The sequence below is a fragment of the Leiobunum rupestre genome, chromosome 5 (assembly GCF_980474605.1).
Source record: "Leiobunum rupestre chromosome 5, qqLeiRupe1.1.hap1, whole genome shotgun sequence".
NCBI lineage: Eukaryota > Metazoa > Arthropoda > Arachnida > Opiliones > Sclerosomatidae > Leiobunum > Leiobunum rupestre.
Window position 1 is genome coordinate 39,447,742 of NC_143388.1, and position 18,406 is coordinate 39,466,147.

The window sequence follows — 18,406 nt, forward strand, 5'->3', positions numbered from 1 at the left end:
GGGCTGAATGCGCAGGGGTAGGCCAAAACAGGAGGAGAGCGCCATAGAATAAAAAGGAATTTTTGCAAATTGGTTCGTACTATCCTATAAGATCTCTTCCGGAGACGGGATATGAGGGAGAAAAGACTCTAAAATGGCACTGGTACATTTGTAAGTAGGGAAATCTCGGTCTTGGGTAGTTAAAAAATACGAAAGCGTCTGAAACCTGCAAACTCGAACTTTCAGTTCAACGTTAACGAGTCCCAAACCACCGGCTTGAGTCTGAGGGTATAAGTAATTCGACGGAACCCAATGGACTCCCGCCCAAAGGAAGTTGACTAACTTGGACTGCCATTCGCGGATGAAGGAGATGGGAGCGGTAAGTATTTTTAGTCGGTGCCATAAGATGGAAGAAGCTAGTTGGTTAATAAGTAACACTCGTCCAGTAAGCGAACAAAGATGTCGGAAGTGTAGCCAGCACCCAAGAACGCGACTAAGTCTCGTCGAGTGCTCTGGCCAATTTTGCAGCTCGTAGGCCGGAGAGTTTCCCAGATAAATTCCGAGGAACTTGCCACCCTCAACACTAGACGGAAAAGTACGTTGACGTTTGGCGGGTTAAAACGCCACTCGCCGGACCAAAGCACGAAAGACTTGTCGTAATTTACGACAGCGCCTGAAGCGGAGGAATACGCATCGAGACATTTGCCGATAGCGGCGAATTCCGAGGGATTTCGAATGAGACCATTTAGGTCGTCAGCGAAAGTTGCGTCAGTTTTGTCGAAATGAGCGGGACCTAATGGTCGGTGCAAGGCTCTGCGCATCGAGCATAAAAGAGGCTCAAGGGCCAAGACAAAAAGCAGGCCCGAAAGCGGACAACCCTTACGAATCCCGCTGGTAAAGGGGATCTCGCCAGTGACGGTGTTATTTACCCGTACGCGAAGAATCGGGTTCGAATAGATAATTTTGAGAAAGTCTAAGAAATCCCTCGGAATTCCGTAACGAGCGAGAGTCTTAAAAAGATAGACATGATCGACGCGGTCGAAAGCTTTCCGAAAGTCAATGTTTAGGATAGCAAGACTCTCTCGCCGGTAATTGGCGAGGTTGATGAGGTCCCGTAATACAGAGAGCGAGTGATATATACACCTACCACGGATAAAGTACGTTTGGGAAGGGTGAAGAAGCTTCGCAACTACGGTGTTCAACCGGTTGGCCAAAACCCTAGCGTAAAGCTTGTAGTCAGAGTTCGTGAGCGAAATAGGGCGCCAATTGGCCAGATTTACGAAGTCTCCCGTCTTCGGAAGGAGGGAAATGATCGAACAGCAGAATTTTTTCCAGTACATGGGAGAGGTTAGTAGACCGTTAAAAGCGTCTACTAAGACGGGACCTAGAATGTTCCAAAACGCGAGGTAATATTCCACGGGAATTCCATCCAGGCCGCAGGCTTTGCCGCGCGATAGGCCTTTTAAAGCGTTGCTAGTTTCAGGGAGCGTGAAAGACCCGGATATACCAGCAGCATCTTCCGGCTCGAGGGCAGGAAGTTCATCCGACAGATACTCGTCGATGGTAGACTGGTAGATATCGGGAGACTTCGAATACAGGCCACGGTAGTAGTCAGCCACCACCTCGCGGATGGTATCGGGATCGGATACGGTAACGCCTTGGGAGTCATAGACCGCCGGGATGATATTGGAGGCCACTGCTTTTTTCTCCAGTTTGTAGGAATCGCGCGAAGGGGTGTCGATACACTGATAAAAAGATTATCTCGCCCGAACGAGAGAGTCGGTATAGCGCTCGAGTAAGAAACGCTTCAGATTCTCACTATGTTGTTGATGTTCGGGGGAGTCGGGCGGGGAAGCGGCTACTATAGCCTCGTGATGGGAGATGGCTGAGGCTTCACGAACTTGACGGCGCTGCCAAAAAATCATGGAAAACGATTTAATTTCGGGTTTCATGACGTCAAACCACCACGAAGTCCAAGACCTCATAGGTGGTTTAGCGTCAATAAGGGCAACTAGCGTATCGCGAGACTCGGATAAAAAACTTTGATCCTGGAGACAGCGTATATTCATCCGCCAAAAAGGAGGGGAGCGCGGAATCGAGAACATGTCAAAAAAATTGACATAAAACCGCATCGTGGTCGGAAAAACCCGACGGGATATGTCGAACGGATTTAAGTCGGAGATGAGAGCGGATATACAATCGATCTAATCGGGCGGATAATAGTTTGTTGTTATTCTTAGCTCGCCAAGTGAAACTTTGGGTGGTCGGGTTGAGAGACCTGTACGCGTCAGTGAGGTCAAAATCGGTGACGAGATCATTCAAGTTAGCGACTAAATCATTACGATATTCGGCACAAGGTTTTCGATCAAGAGGATTTAAGCAACAGTTAAAATCGCCCATAATCATGACGGTGTCATTTGGGTCGACATTATTTAAGATATTCGCGATGTAATTTAGCGTGTCGATGGCAATAACGTCACTCGAAGCGGAAATATATGCGCAAAAGAGATGCGTAGGTGACTGCGAACGAGAGATACCCGCGTTAAAGCGAATATATACGCAACGATCTTGAAAAACGTCAACCGTGTGGACGTGTTCCCGTATAGAGGAACGTATCGCTATCGACACACCGGCACTGCGCGGTTTGAGCGAGGGCGCGTGATAAAAAATATATGGCCATTGCGACCATATATACGACTTGGCAAAAGCGTTATTTACGAAAGTCTCTTGAAAACAGACTATGTCTGGTTTAAAACGGGTGACGTAGTCGCGAGCACGGATGGATGTGACACCCTGGCTCATACCGCGAACATTTAACGATAAGATACTAAAAACCATATATATATATATATATATATATATATATATATAGATAATGATTAGCAAGAGATAAAAAGGAAAAACGATAAAAAAAATATATATAGAGTTATATATCTTGAGAGCTGTCGATGTCTGAAAATAATAGCATTCAAGCGAAAACAAAGACCTTTCTAATGTAGTTATATGGCATTTCGTGACCTTTTTGGCTCACAAAAATGCCGGGGGGCAATGTCCCCTGCCCCATTCTAATGACGTCCCTGACTACAGTCCATGCTTAATAAGCCGTCGTCATGTATTTCGCTGTAGCAAATATAGTTACGACGTTGTACTAACGAATACTAGTTGTTATTTAGGGCTCGTGTTTGCTACATGTAGTAAACTAGCATTGAAACGGTTAAACCGTTTTTAGCAGCTAGTTTAAAATGTACTATCGAATCGCTTTCGCAGTATAGACCTTTTCGTAATTTCATGCACGCCTGCGCAGTACGGCGTTGGGGGCCAAGTTATCAGACGATTCTATTTTTCTACGGGAAAAATGAATGGGGAAGGCAAGTCGATGAAAAATTATAATTTAGAATACGGTAAATTAAAAATTTCGCAACTCAAAGAAATTTTTAAAACTAAAAATATACCTTTTAATTCGAACTCTAAGAAGCAAGTTTACATTAACTTGCTTTTAAACTATGATATTGAAAACATTCAATCTGGCGACCAAGGCTTAACGACTTCAGTAGACTCTATAGCTAAAGAAAGTGCAAAGTTAAAATGTATTAATAATGTCGAGATAGAACGCGTTTTATTTCAGAAATCTAAACAAACAAAAGATGAATATACAAGAAAACTAACATTTAGTGCGTCCTGTTCATCTCATAATGATTTTGTTCTTGAAAACAAAATTTTGGAAACTTTACCATTTTACCGAACTCCATGTATATTACCGGATCTGGATGAAATTCCGCCCTTCAGTTGGACAAAAGATATATCTGTTTTACCAGACACTAATATGTACCACATATTTTATTATTTTGTGAGAAGCAATTTAACATTTGATAAGAACAAGCGCAATGACCGAATTGGATTGGAAAGGGCTATATCACACAAGAATGCTGGAGATATTCACTCTACGATATTTGTTGCTCAGGTAAGGGTAAAATTTTGGATTAATAATATGCTCACTGGATATAGCAAATTTTTGGATCTATAAAACAACGGATTTATTGGTGCTAGCTTTTTCAAGTTGAATGATAGGATTTAACTGATTTGACCACTTGCAAATTGATGGAAAATGTTACATTTATGCCGAAGAACTTGTAATAACAGTTCTCTACAAGCACTCATCCCACCAGCTAATATTGTTTCCTTTTGAGTGATGTTTATTATAGCCTGTGTACTCTTGACATCCAAATATTTTATTGACCAGTTTCACAAAATACAATTAAAATCAAGTACAATCTTAAAGCAACAACTAAAAATTTTAAGATCCAGTCATTGAGTTAGGTTATAAAAAAATTTAGTTGAGTTCGGTGATTTAGCTGTGTGTTCCCTAGATTTTTTTTCACATACCATACTGCCATACTGCATAGTGAAATTCTGGACTCTCAATAATTTTTTAAGAACTTGGCCCCAATTTTCCAGGACTCAACTTGAAACCCAAAAAACACCCTTTATCTTAATGAAAGCGGAAGTACTATATCCAATAGCATATCATCATAAGTAACATAATAAAAATAAATATGACAATGAGATTTTCAACGAAACTGATTTTTATAGTTATTGCGTAATCAATATGATTTATTAGCAGAGTCCCGAGTGTCTAAACTACTCGAAATATCTGGTTTCCGACAGTTAGGGGGCATATTAGGCTTAAATGATAAAAATTAAAGTTTTTATTGATGCCATGAGCTTAAATATATTTTTTAGCATGCATAATTCGCACGCTCACTTCAAAACAAAGCCGAAGCCCCTCGCAACTACAGAACGGGCTCTCTGCCATTAGGCTTAAATGTTTATCAAAATGTATCCACCAAGAATGGTAAGTTGCGAATCCAATTCGCAGCTTAAAGAGAGTATCAGTGTCGAAAAAAGGTTCGGTTAGAAAATTAGCATTAAGGCAATAGAAAATGTCAAACTTATTTTTATTATATTAGTTATGATATCTTTTATCTAAGTTGAAAGCTTAATATTTATGACAATATTAATATTTATTTTTAGGTTACAGATATCCTTTTTTACGTGAAGTCAAAGTGTTTTGCTTCGGAACGGAATATGGATTACACAGTTGCAGTGTGCCTGAAAAGTAGTGGAAAGGTTTGCGCTGGTGCTTGCGAGTGTTCTAGGGGACTCTTAGGTTCTTGTAGCCACATAGGCGCACTACTTTTATGCCTAGATGCCTTCTGCCAAGAAAGATTAAAATCTGGCGAAAATTCCTGTGCTTCAAAACATTGTATTTGGTATCAACCTAGAGGTAAAAAATAATTCCCGCAATTTTAACACCAAAAATGTTTAAGAAGCCCAAAATTCACGAGCATGATGATAGAAATATGAGACCAGAGGTACCTGATGAAGAATTTGATTTTGATCCAAGAGCCAAGGATCTAAGAATTTCATACCCTCTTGATCTAGCGAATCGGTTGCAGAATTGGTAAAAATATTTCCAGCTACAGGCCTTCAACATTTTTGGGATTTAGAGCCATTTCAAGTTCAAATACCCAAGGCCAGCAATGAAGTTGAGATATGTACTAATTTTGTTATGAGAGATGATGTGATGGAAAAAATTGAATTCTTTGAAATTTGGGACGTAATAAAATATTTTATGATTTATCTAAAAGCAATTTCCCTGAATTTCTATAAAAACAAGAACCAAACCTACCAGGGGCAAATAACAAGGGGGCATCTGGCAAAGAAACTACCATAAGAGTCAAACATGAATACGAAGCTGAAGCTAATAAAATGATATAATCAATTCGAAATGAGACATGCAATATTTTTCCGGAAACTGCTCAACAATATATTATAAATCGAAAAATTGACATGGAGTTAGTAAAATATATTTTACTAACTCCATGTCAATTTTTCGATTTATAATATATTGTTGAGCAGTTTCCGGAAAAATATTGCATACATGAGTCTCACACTATCAAACAGTCCCAAAGTAAATTTTGGTATGACCTAAAACCAGGGCGGATTACGAGTTCAATATTTGGATTGGTGTTCAAAGCAAAGTGTAAGAAAATCCCAAAGTCTCTCATTACAAAAAATTTAATCCCCAATGAGTTAAATAAATATAGCAAATTACAAAAGCTATACAAAGGGGAATAGATTTGGAACCTTTTTCAGTAAAAAAGTACATAGAAATAACAGACTTTTCCGTGAAGAAATCCGGTCTCTCACTTCTTCAACGCTACAGTTTCCTAGGTGCTAGTGGTGACGGCATAATTACCGACCCTAATGTTTCATCTGAGGAAGTCCTGGAAATCACGTGCCCCTCATCTATCAGAAACAATAACATCAGTGAAATGCCAGTTTACGAAATTGTGGAAAAATACAAAGATTTTTGTTTGACCAAAGAAGGAAATGTTTACAAGCTCAAAACGGATTCAAATTATTATTATCAAGTTATGGGGGAAATGGCCTGTAAAAATCTAAGCTGGGCAGATTTTGTAATTTTTACTGGGAGTGAAAAATTCAGTTATATTTACATAGAAAGAATTCAGTTCGATGAGGAAATTTGGAAAATTATTGAAGGGAGACTAGTTAATTTTTACAGTGATTATATTGTTCCTTATGTCATTTAAAAACATGGTCCCGTACGATTCTTACGTGCCTTATTGAAAATGTCTAGTCTCAATGCGTAATGCTCAACCAAAAATGTGCTGTGATATATTTGACCATTTATGAGGTTCCTATTTTGAGTAATTTTTTGTAAACAAAATGTGACAAATGTTCCTAAGATTTTAAAAATGTATAATGTAGTCAACAGTTTTACGTTTCTAGGGCAATTTAAAAAATGTTAAGCAATATAAGCGAAAATTAAAAATTTAGGACCTAACATTTAAAAATAAAATGAATTTCATTCAATTAAAAGTTCCCTCAACTAAAGTAAAATATGTAATGCTCAATGAAAAATGTGCTGTGATATGAGGTTCCTATTTTACATACATTTCTAGTAAACTATCAAGGAGACGACCCGAGGTGTTACACACCGATTTTGTTCAAACTCGGGGGACCTTCATGTAACTTGAAAAATCCTAAAGGGAATTTATTCAATGGGCAACGGTTTTGCCATGGCAATGAAAAATGTTTTTGACAACATAAAATGGAAATTTTCTCATTGAAAATAACATGGGATTTGGACCGATTCCAAGGGTGATAGATAAATTAAAAAAAAATACCAAAATTATTAAAAAAAAATTAAAAATTGACGAAAAAAATCAAAATTGATCACATTTTGATTAATTTGAACCAAATGGGTGAAAATGAACCGATATGGCTTAAATAGGAAAAATTTCAATTTTATGTTGTCAAAAACCTTTTTCGTTGCCATGGCAAAACCGTTACCCATTGAATAAATTCCCCGTCTCCTTGTAAGTGTGACTTACAAGGAGTAAGTACTTAAGTAAATGTACTTAAGTTTGAGCCTTGTGATATTTAAAAAATGTTAAGCAATATATTGCTACTTTCGTTTCAAAACCAGAGATACAAAAAGATTTTAAAAATTTAAAAAATGTACGCTTTTGAAAAAAGGAAAAAAATTAAGGTTAAAATCCTTTTTTGGAACCCAAGAAATTTCACCTTTGGATTTTCTTAGTTTTGAAACTATGGTAGAAATGTTTTAAAATTAGAATTTGAAAATTATTAAGATTGATAAAAATTTACATCTGACATTTTGAAATAAAGTTTATTCGTTTAATTACGGGCTTATTAATGTTTGTAAGATTAGCACACACTCTGAAAATTTTGCTTTTTATTTTAATTTGCGTGATGTGAAATACACCATCAAGAATATGAAAGTTTGTAATTCTTCCTATTGCTCTTTCAACATGAATGCGTAATTCAGCAATCCTCCTAGTTTCAATGACTTCCTCTTCTGTAAACTGAGTTTTATTTTTCAGAAAGGGTGGGATATTCAATGTGCACTGTTTATCTTTCAGTAGGTCTTCAATAATAAATACTTTGTCAGCCATCAAATTATCGAATGTGTCTAAAAGATCAATAATCCCAGTTTTATCCACCATATATTTGTCTGAAACTCTTCCACCCCATGCTGAAGAAACGTATGATATTACTCCTCCAGGTGTAATTGCTATTAGGAATTTGGCTGTATTATGGTGCTTGTACGAAGAATAGGTACAGTTTTGGGTCAGCATATCCTTTGACCTTTCTATGAACACCTCAGTCGCGTCCAAAACGAGCCTAGTATTAGGATATTTCTTGAATTTCGTAGGCATATATTTGTCAACCAACTCCCTTGAAGGGAAAGGGCAGAGGTCTTGCAATTCTTTGTCAAGTAGACATATCCAAGTGGTAAAAATGTCAGAAAATGTAGATGTAGATATGCCAATACGATCCGCAATATCATGCGTTAATAACCCTAGCTTAAGTCTCATTAACACAGCTAAAAACACATTAACAAGTGATTACTTGTGGTACCCAACATTTTTTCTTTCACTTTCACAATTATTCTTAGAACTTCTGTAATATGTCATGGACTCAGCTTTGCATTTTAGAAAACTGTAAATTTACAACAAAATATATTTCAACCTTGAAAAAATATCTAGAGGTGTGCAAGTAGTAAGTACTCAGATTTCAAAGAATAATTTCGAGTTAAAATGTGAAATAAATCTGAGTTATGTGGCTAAGGCTTTCAGCTTTAAGCTTCGTGATTATGGCTTGAAGATAGAAGTTAAGTGGTTATGGTTCTACGCTGCATTTGTGCTACTTCCACTTGGATGTAACCGTGAAGAGTAGATCCGAGGTGGGAACCCATAGTTGAAATAGTAGGTACCTACCCCCAGTGGCATAGCAAGGGGGGAGGGCAAAGGGGGCATCATGCCTTGGGCGCCACTCATTAGGGGGCGCCTGACCTTTTGGTCAATGAACAAAGTTGCATTTTAGGTATTTTTAAAGTAAAAAGAGCGTCATTCAAAAGATTTGCCCAGGGCGCCACAAACCCTCGCTACGCCCCTGGGTGCCCCCTACAAAAACTCACCCATTCGTGGGTGGGTGTGAAGGGGACGGGATAGTTAAAATTTAGGGTAGGTATTATTGGTTTTATTAAAGCAATTTGTAGTGCTATAAGACTCTCAAGACCCCCCCCCCCCCTAAGTTTGAAACGAATGGTATTTTAACATTAGGCTAATGACTGGCCAAACTGGCCACATGAAGCCAGCTGGTGGTGAAAATCTGAAACTTGTGAACTAATGCATGCTACCGGAAACTACTTCTTAGATGACAAGAATCTTAGCGAGGGGGGATAGATTTGATTTTTTTTCTCCAGCAAGTGGCGTAGATTCTATTTTTGGTTTCTCCCTCGCTTCTCTAGTGCGGAATACATGAACCCTTATGCCCAATTAAACTTAGGGGTGTCTTGGTAGTCTTATGGGAGTGCGGGTATCCATCAAACCCGATATTGCATTTTTGCAAACATATTTCATTATCTTTAGAATTTTTTCTGATTTCCTTGTTAATAGAATGCCAATATACAACGACCATAAGTAACATAATAAAATTAGTATGACACTTCCTATTATCCCAACTCTATTGTTTTATAATCTGTATCGCCTATGGCCATATAAAAATCGTTATGTGGCTAAGGGCTAACAACTCTGCGCTAGTTGAATCTGTACCTTTTTTTCGAATTTGGAACCTAGTCGCGTTTAGTCTAGTAATGCCACAAAGAAAATGGGGAAATGGCAAATTTCCTGTTCCAAAATCCTCCGACTATGCATTATCACTTACCAATGTTGTTCGTTGTCATACTTATAGTTAGTATGTTACTTATGCAACAACCTATTACTGAATAGTATGATTTCTTAGCTTTTTGGTCACCAAATAGTTGTTTCTATAAACTAAAGTGGCCTTCTTGTTTTAACTATTCTAATGGAGCTATGACATTGTGACGTAACAACACCATAAAAACAAGTTCGGCAAGCGTAGCTGAATTTATAGAAAGGCCAATTGAAAAAAAAAACTTTTTCTTGGTGGGCTGCTGACGTAAAACTACTCTATATGAAAGCATTGAAAAATTTCCGTTTTTGCAGGGTGAACCGGGTGGGTTAGGGCATTGTATTTTTTTACTGGTTATTTTTATTGGGCCGGGTAAAAGTTCTTTTTTGGTATGTAGGTTCCCACCTATAGAGCAGCTGTAGTAAAACATTTGTTCAGTGTCATACTTGCTTATTATGTTGCTTATGGTTATAGAGTTGTCGTAAAGGACAACACCTAACTACTTGTACCACACTTCAGTCCCAGCAAGAGTTCCACTAAAAATATATTTCAATGTAGGAAAAAAATGGGGTGAATTCTTTAATTTGCCAATAATTTTATAGTTCTGTTCGTCCCAACCACTAAGCTTAACTAAGGTTCCCATCAGAGGCTTTTCACATACGAAAACAGGTGCACATTTAACCACTCCAAAACTCAGGACCAGGACCATGCACAAAGCACCACAGTGAGAGTAAAAGTGTTCACTACCATGACTAATGGAGGCTAATCACCTAGACTAATACCCAAGGCAGCACTACAGGCTTAAGCCAACTTGCGACTTGTAAGGTCTTTTAACCAGTGACCGGGTTATAGAGCATAGGAGGGTGGTGGCCAGCCCTTCATGCCACGTGAGCTAACCGTCACCTACTAGTACTATTACCGTTAACCTCGGCAAGTTTTTATGCTACAAGAGCAGGCCCTGTAATTTAATTTAGAAGGCCTTGGATAAAGTTAAATCCCTGCACAGTTTTCTAGGCACTCAACCCCAAGCCCAAAAAAAGGACTTGCACACCTCGTTTCAATCGATATTTATCTAAAATTTTGTTAATTAACTTACTTAAAAAACCACATAAACACAGCAAAGGTAGGCATTCCAGTATAAATCTTGGTAACATTGTCATCATGCTGTATTTTTTCAACAGACCAGGTCTTTTGGCGAATGCTATTTTCCAACTCCTGCGCTTCTTGTTTTAACAATAAGTTTTCTTCCAACAGAGGATCAGTTATAGTTTGTATGCCAAAGCCTACCAAAAATTAGACAAGCAAATGAAATTAAACTTGTTCCGTTGAAATTACTTCTAAATGATTTTCCATTATTTTCATTAAATGTGGGTTGCAACTGCATGCCTCCTACATGGTTATGGAAAGAAAGTGACGACTGAAGAGAAAAATCTTGCTAATTCTTATCATACAATTCCTCTTCTAATTTTCTCTACATAAAATAATATTAAATTAAATACATAAATTTATTCCAATATTTTTGTAAGTGGGGTCTAAATTGAGACAATTCCGAAAGTCAAAACCTTTCCCCCAGTATAGTCACGCCCGTTTTAAAAAGTAATTAAACTTGGTAGACTAATATGCTAAATGGTAAGTTCCTTTTCCCCCCTGATTTTACTCTTGCCGCGTACTAAGTTCCTGCAATTCAACTCACTCATCTGCAATTACCCCTTCTCTCCGCGCGTATCGTTTAATACGACGTTGCAGTGCGTTGATAATAATAAGTAAAATAAAGATGATGATAACGTACAGTAATTAGGATACTCAATGAAATTCTCGATTGAAATGTCATTATTGATATATATAAAATAACATAAAAAATGCAAAATACAGTTAAATCAAAAATGGGATTTCTTACTTAAATCTGGCGTATCCTAGGGATACTTGGCAGCCATGGTTAGGGTTATACACTTAAATTGGGGCGGTAAAATAAAATATAGAGATAAAAAAATTGCGTTAAGCGCTTAAATTTACTTAAGAGATTTAATAAAATTATTTGGAAGAGTAGCTCTAAATTTAAACTGGCGTCGAGAAGGTAGAAATCGGTTAAGATATTTTTTGGTTTGGGGGCTTGGTTTTTACACGGGTTGGAATAAAGGGGAATTGTTCGGGACTCTCGACACGGGGCTTTTCTCGTTCTCGAGACAGGATATTGGCAAAACACTCTAACTTGGTATTAGAGGAATTATGGGGGAGCATCGGTTTAACATGGTTTTAGGGGTTCTAGACTCAATCTTTTAACCTGTCGGGGATTAGCGTATATTCTTAAACGTAGTTTTTTTGTCTTAGGGAATAGTAAGGGGGGTTTTCAAGGAAATTTTCAACGTTACGGTTTCGCTGTCAGGGGACGTTGTCTTCTTTTCGCTGGATCTGTTTCTTGGTGTCTCGAATATCTGGATTACTGCATAAGTGACTTGGACGACTTATTTCTCGATAAGAAGGGAACGGAACCCAGGAATGTCCTTTGCCAGTGGGATGATACTTCGATGACAATTGGATTTGGAGGGGTGCCTTTAGTTGACTCGATCTGCTGATAGTTTTTCCATCACGGGAAAAACGTTCTTGGATTTAGGGATTCATTCGAAAATTATACGCGATGGGCAATTCGCCTCTTTTGGGTTGACCGTTTATTTTGTACATTATGCATCGTCTATTGGGACATCGGGGACTACGTTCTTGGGATATCGCGGCCTAAGCCCGGACTGGGTTGGGGATCTCTTCTAGTTCCGTTTCTGTTCGAACTCTTCCTGTCAAAAAGTCTTGCTGTTTCCTTTGCGTTCTCTGGTTTTGTTGTTCTTCCGTCTAGGGGGGGGGGGGGGGGTGGGAAAGTCGGGTGTCGGAAGTGTAGGCTTGTTAGTGGTTTTTACTTGCAGTTATACTTTCTCTGGAGTTTGGAGGGCGGCGCTATTTTCTATCAGAGGGGTCTCTGTTTCTACGCCTTTTGGTGACTTTCTATTTTTCGTCCTTGGCAACGAAATTTGAGGGATTTTTCCAGATCCAAATATGACCTTTCACACTGTAAGGCAGGGGTTAGGTCGGCCGCTACATAGTTTGCATGGGAAAGGGGGGGGGGAATTCGGACGCTCTTTCCTGTTGGAACTGTCGACCCATGGTGCAATTTGAACTTCTAAGTGAATTTTCTATTTTTTCCTGGCGCCGGATTGTCTATATGGGAGTAAGTAACACTAAGGTGATACAATGAATAGAATAGATTCGCTAAATTATGGTTTTAAATAACTTTTTCAGTTTTATGGGTTTTTTAATTTAATTTTGATATTTAGAATTTTAAAATTATGTCTATTTTCTGGGGCTTTTCAATCATACCACGCATGACATACCAAGTATAGTAGGGGTTAATTAAGTGTATTAAAGGCTTTTTATTAATTGGGAATTTTTGATTAAACTTAATGTATACTATGGGAAATTATCGTATAAAGGATTATGGGATACACAAATGAGAAACAATCTTAATTCTATTAACATTCATAAATGGGATACACAAAACGAAAAATTTTAAAAAAATAAACAAATATATAAACCAAAAAAACTTTTTTCTCTCGCCATATGGCTCCACAGGGGTAACACTGCCCACCAAGTTGAGTTCACCTTTACGCTACGGCAACATACCTTTTTTTTGGTCCAATTCTCACATCGACTTTCTAAAGCTATCGCCAAGACACAGTTGTTTAAATTGTCACTGTTATCATCTGTTGTTTCATCAAACATTTTCAAGGAATAGTTCACCATATTGCATTTAGTTATACTTCGGTTATGGGAATGGTTCTTGTTATTTTCAACTGGCTTCATGAAAAGTGTTGGAACCCAATCCACATCAGATGGTTCCCACCCTGGATAACCACTAACAAAATGCCTACTGCATATTTTATCATATCTTCCAGCTTTCCAGTGTTTACGATTAATTATTCTTTGCCATAACTTACGCCGCTTTACCGGAATTCGATGAAATATAATTGTATCTTTAATTATTTTGGAGGATGAAGAATGACTTTTACATCCGACAAGCGAACATGAAGGCATATAGCTAAGGCTTAGGTAACGAAGGCTTCTAGGTAGTTATTTCAAATATTTTAATGGTAGTTTTTGACAAAACCGCACAAATAAAGAATTTATAGATATTATTTTACGTATTTAAATAAAAAATGCATTATATAACTCAAATATACATGACTAAAGTGTAAAATATTACGCAGTGTTAGCAAACAATACTAAATCGCCATTAATACAGCCTGATGCCTGAAACTTTGACCCCCATGAGCTATCTGCGCATGCGCGAGTCTGTTTCCCCCACCTCTACCCCTCAGTTTGCGGAAAGAGCTATTGTGACATATCCTAGCTCCAAACGACTAATTTCACGCCAGTGTCCGTCAGTCGCCATTTTCACAAACAGTTTATTAAAGTATAAAATACGTGTCCGAAAACGCCTGGGAGTGAATCTTGAATATCACCAAATAACAATCATTTTTTTAACATGTTACCGATAACTATACTTTTTTACTTATCGACTTTCTCTTGTTCTAGTTTAGATTCTTATTTTGGTGAATTTTAGGAAATTTTGGTCACATACAATGTTAAGGCTGGCGCCCTTTTTTCCCAGATTTTGTACGCCCTTTCAGTTTTCAGGTCGGGCCATGGCCCACCCTGGCCCTATCGTGCGGACGCCTATGGGCGCTGGGCAGAGGAGACGGTTGGTTTAGCTAATTTTAGGAGTGACCACGAGTAGAGGAGATATTGATGGAGAAAAAATTTGAAAAGTTCATGGTTAAATATTATGGAAACAATCATAGAGTAAGCAGAGGTTGTTAACGCGATGACGAAGGTGGACGGGGTCAATATGGAGAAGGCGTTAGCGGGTGGGGGCAGGAGGGCGAGAAATTTGTGAGAGAGTTTAGTGAAAGAATTTTGAGCATTTTGGAAGGTAGTGATGGCAGATAAAAGGGAGGGTTTCCAGATTGGAGATCAATAGTGTAAGTGGAGAAGAATAAGGGAATTGTATTATTTTAGTACGAAAAAGGAGGTTGCGTCTGATAATACCAGTGGTTGAGCGAATCTTTTTAGATACTTTATTGACATGGCTAGATAATTTTAGAGCAGGTTCGGATAACGTGGTTTTAATGGGGACGCTGTCAATGGTGAAGATGTGGTTAGGGTTTTTATTACCAAGTTGTGGGATATTTGTCAGAGTTGAAAGAGAGACCCTTAGAGGAAGCCCAGGAAATAGATCAAGGATATCCGACAGTTCGCAACTAAATTTATCGAAGGTGACGCGCAGGGAAATGGGAGGGGGCTATAGGGACGAACGTTTGGGTTTGGACTGCTGAGGTGAAGTAGTTATTAAAAACATTGGTAGCCTCCTTAGGAGCAACTGTAAAGGAACCGTCAGGTTTTTGGACCTCAAATATTTTATAACGTGTCACACGGAATTTTTTTATGTGTGAGTAAAATGATTTGGGGTTACTGGTGATGAGTTTGGAACGAGCTGCCTCAGATTTCCGTCTTAGAGGGTGCAAATGATTTGAATGACCATTGCGGGCTTTCCGATAAATATTAAGGTGACGAGAGATAACGGGAAGGGTAGCTAAGCGTTTTTTTGATAGAGATAAGCTTGGGTTTTAGTTCTACGGCTTAAAGCGGTACGGCGCGGGTAATGGGCCTACGATTTGGACTGGTTGCCGGGATTAAGTAGCAAATGTCAGCTTGGATAAAAGAGATAAAAGAGTCTAAGAGTCTATTAACGAACTACTGGATATCACGAGTGACCAGTCAATTTTTGAGAAAAATGCATTAAGTGAAGATTAATCACCTCGACAGGCTGATCACTCCGCGTAATCGGTGTACAGAGCCGTACCTTTGACTGTACTAATGGGATTACGCGTAATCTTTGAAGTCCCTGCCTTTGGCAGTGCTAATCTAAGCGTAATCCGGTGTACAGACTTTCTAATAATGGTTAGCCCCTCGAATCACCTTTAAAAAAAATTAGCCGTAGGGCGGAAAATGGGGGAGTCACAAACAAGGGCAAATGAAAAAACCAAGAATAACATGGTAACTGGAGCCAAGAGGGGGCAGGTTCTTCGCATTAGAGACAAGATCAGGCTCCGATGCTAATATGAAGTCTAGAATATTGTCCCGACACATTGCACCGCCATTTCTAGTGGGAGATATCACAAACTGAGTGAGGGAATTTTCCGCTCATAGTTAGTTCTATGGCATACTGTTGAAGTTTCAAAGTGGCTTTTATTATTTTATGGTTGACGTTAAAAGAGTAAAATGGGTGTTTCCATAACTACACATTCGAGTAGAAACTGGTTTTTGTCATATTTACTGTTTAATTTAATGGAAAATGACGGTAACTAGATTTTCTACCTCTCCGAGGGGACAAAAGTCCCTTAGGAGGGGTTATACAATCACCGTGTCTGTCTATCCTGCGAACGCGTTTGCATTTTCCGTGCAAAGGTTAATCATTGCGTAAGCAGTTTCTCATAATTTCTGCGTTCGCAGTTGCTAGGACTGTCGAAGTAGTGGCAAAACCACCGTGCGACGGTGAGCGTTAACGGATTAAGTTGCGGTTGGGTTTGGTTTGGATGGTCTTTTTTTAGCTATTGTGTGATTAGCGTAATAGTTTTCAAGGGTAATGGTTCATTTATGAAGAAAATATCGAGTTGTTTACATAGTGGTCGGGGTTTTTAACTGGGTCGTCATTACTTCGTAATTTATTTCAAACGTTTTCTCGACTGATTAAGATGTTTAATGCAGTTCATCAATTGGGTTCGTTTGTTTTATTTATAAAGAGCCCTAACTATTCCGTCTACGGTTATTTATTGATATACGAGCTGTCGTTAAGTCAAGTGGCTTTCTGTGCTTTGTGAATAGTACGTTTTTCGCTTCTTGTTAATTCATTTTTATTGGTGTGGATATTTGGACATCTACGATTTCTAATGCAGTTGACCATGTACTTGTCTGGTGTTTCTTTCAAGGACACCAGTACCACCCATTCCATTTACCATAGGTTCAATCTTTAAATGAGGACGACTATCCAAGATGAGTCGATTTTTGTCAGTGGTTTCAGTAGCAGACGTCAAATTGTTAAGTACGCTCCTAGTCTCAGACGAGGCTAGTTTTTTTTTCGTGACGGAATCTTCAATTAACATAATCTTCATGAGTGGCAGCAAGAAAATCGGCAGGCAACTATCGATAGGTCACATCAAGTACAGTTTAGTCTCATCGTATGGTGCGGAATTGTTCGCGACCATTTAATTGGACCTTATTTTCTACCACCAAGAATAACTGGTGAGTCATACTTAACCTTTCTACAAGACACTTGACTAGAGCTACTTGAAGACGTACCGCTAGCCTTGGGGTTAGAGCTCATCTTGATGCCGAGTTTCCTCAGAGGAGGATAGGTCGAGGCGGAACTGTTGCAAGGCCAGCTAGATCTCCTGATGTGAACCCATGCGATTTCTCTCTTTGGTGCCATAATTGGTATACAAGACTGAAGTTCGAAACGTTCAAGATCTACGTGCACGCATAATTGACGCCCGCGACACAATCCGAAACACGCCCGAAATCTTTCGTCATGTTCAAGAATCTCTCCGAAGACGCGTCCAGGCTAGCTTACACGCCAATGGTGGACATTTCAAACAACTTTTGTAAATACAATGATCAATGTAATGTTATTAGGTAACAGTACATGTAACCAATGCCGACCAGTGGTATAGTCCCAAAAAAAAGAACCCGGGTGCTACCTGAGTAAGGCGAACTTCGATTTCGCGCGTGGTCAAAGTTGGCTGTACCGGTCACTATAAATGTACGTCCAACTTCGATGTTTAAAGTGATTGAAGTTGGCCGTACCTAGGTAATGATCTGAAATTGTCATGGTACTTTTCTACGGGCAAAATGCATCATAAATTCCAAAACCCTTTAATCGAGGCTGCGAGGCTCGGCTTATAGTAATACTCAGCATTCCTATGTCCCCGAATTCTACGTATAATTTTCTACCAATTATTAAACGTAAAATGTGGACTAGACTAAGATAACCAAAAACAATAATTGTGTTTTCTAAAAAAGACATCATTCGTTAATATTATGAAAAAAATTATATTGGGAAAAAAATCACAGAGCTAACTAGAGTCAGTCTAGAAACAGCTGTTACTGTTACGATAACCGAACGCTTATAGACACTAGAGTGACGTTGTTTATATGAAGGCTGGCAGTAAAGTAGGAAAGGTGAGGATAAAATAGTAAATGGATAAAATTTACTAAAAATCAATATTGTTAATAAACAAAAGATTATACTAACTATTACGTAGGTCGTAGTGGCAATGATTTGTGAAATATAAGCAAGTCAAGATGAAATAAAGAGGGAGAGTGCGTTTGAAAAAAAGCACCGGGACGGCACCCTGGCCCGACTACACCACTGGTGCCGGCCCAAGGCAATTTTTAGGATGGAGCGAGACCCGTTTATGGCGGCCCCCTTGTTTGCCTCTAATATAAAGATTTTTTTTACTTCATTTTTCTTTACCACTGACGTCCCCCCCTGAAACAATCAGAAACCATAAAACAAAGAAAATAATTTTTTACTGCGTCTCTTGGTAATTAAAGTCACCTT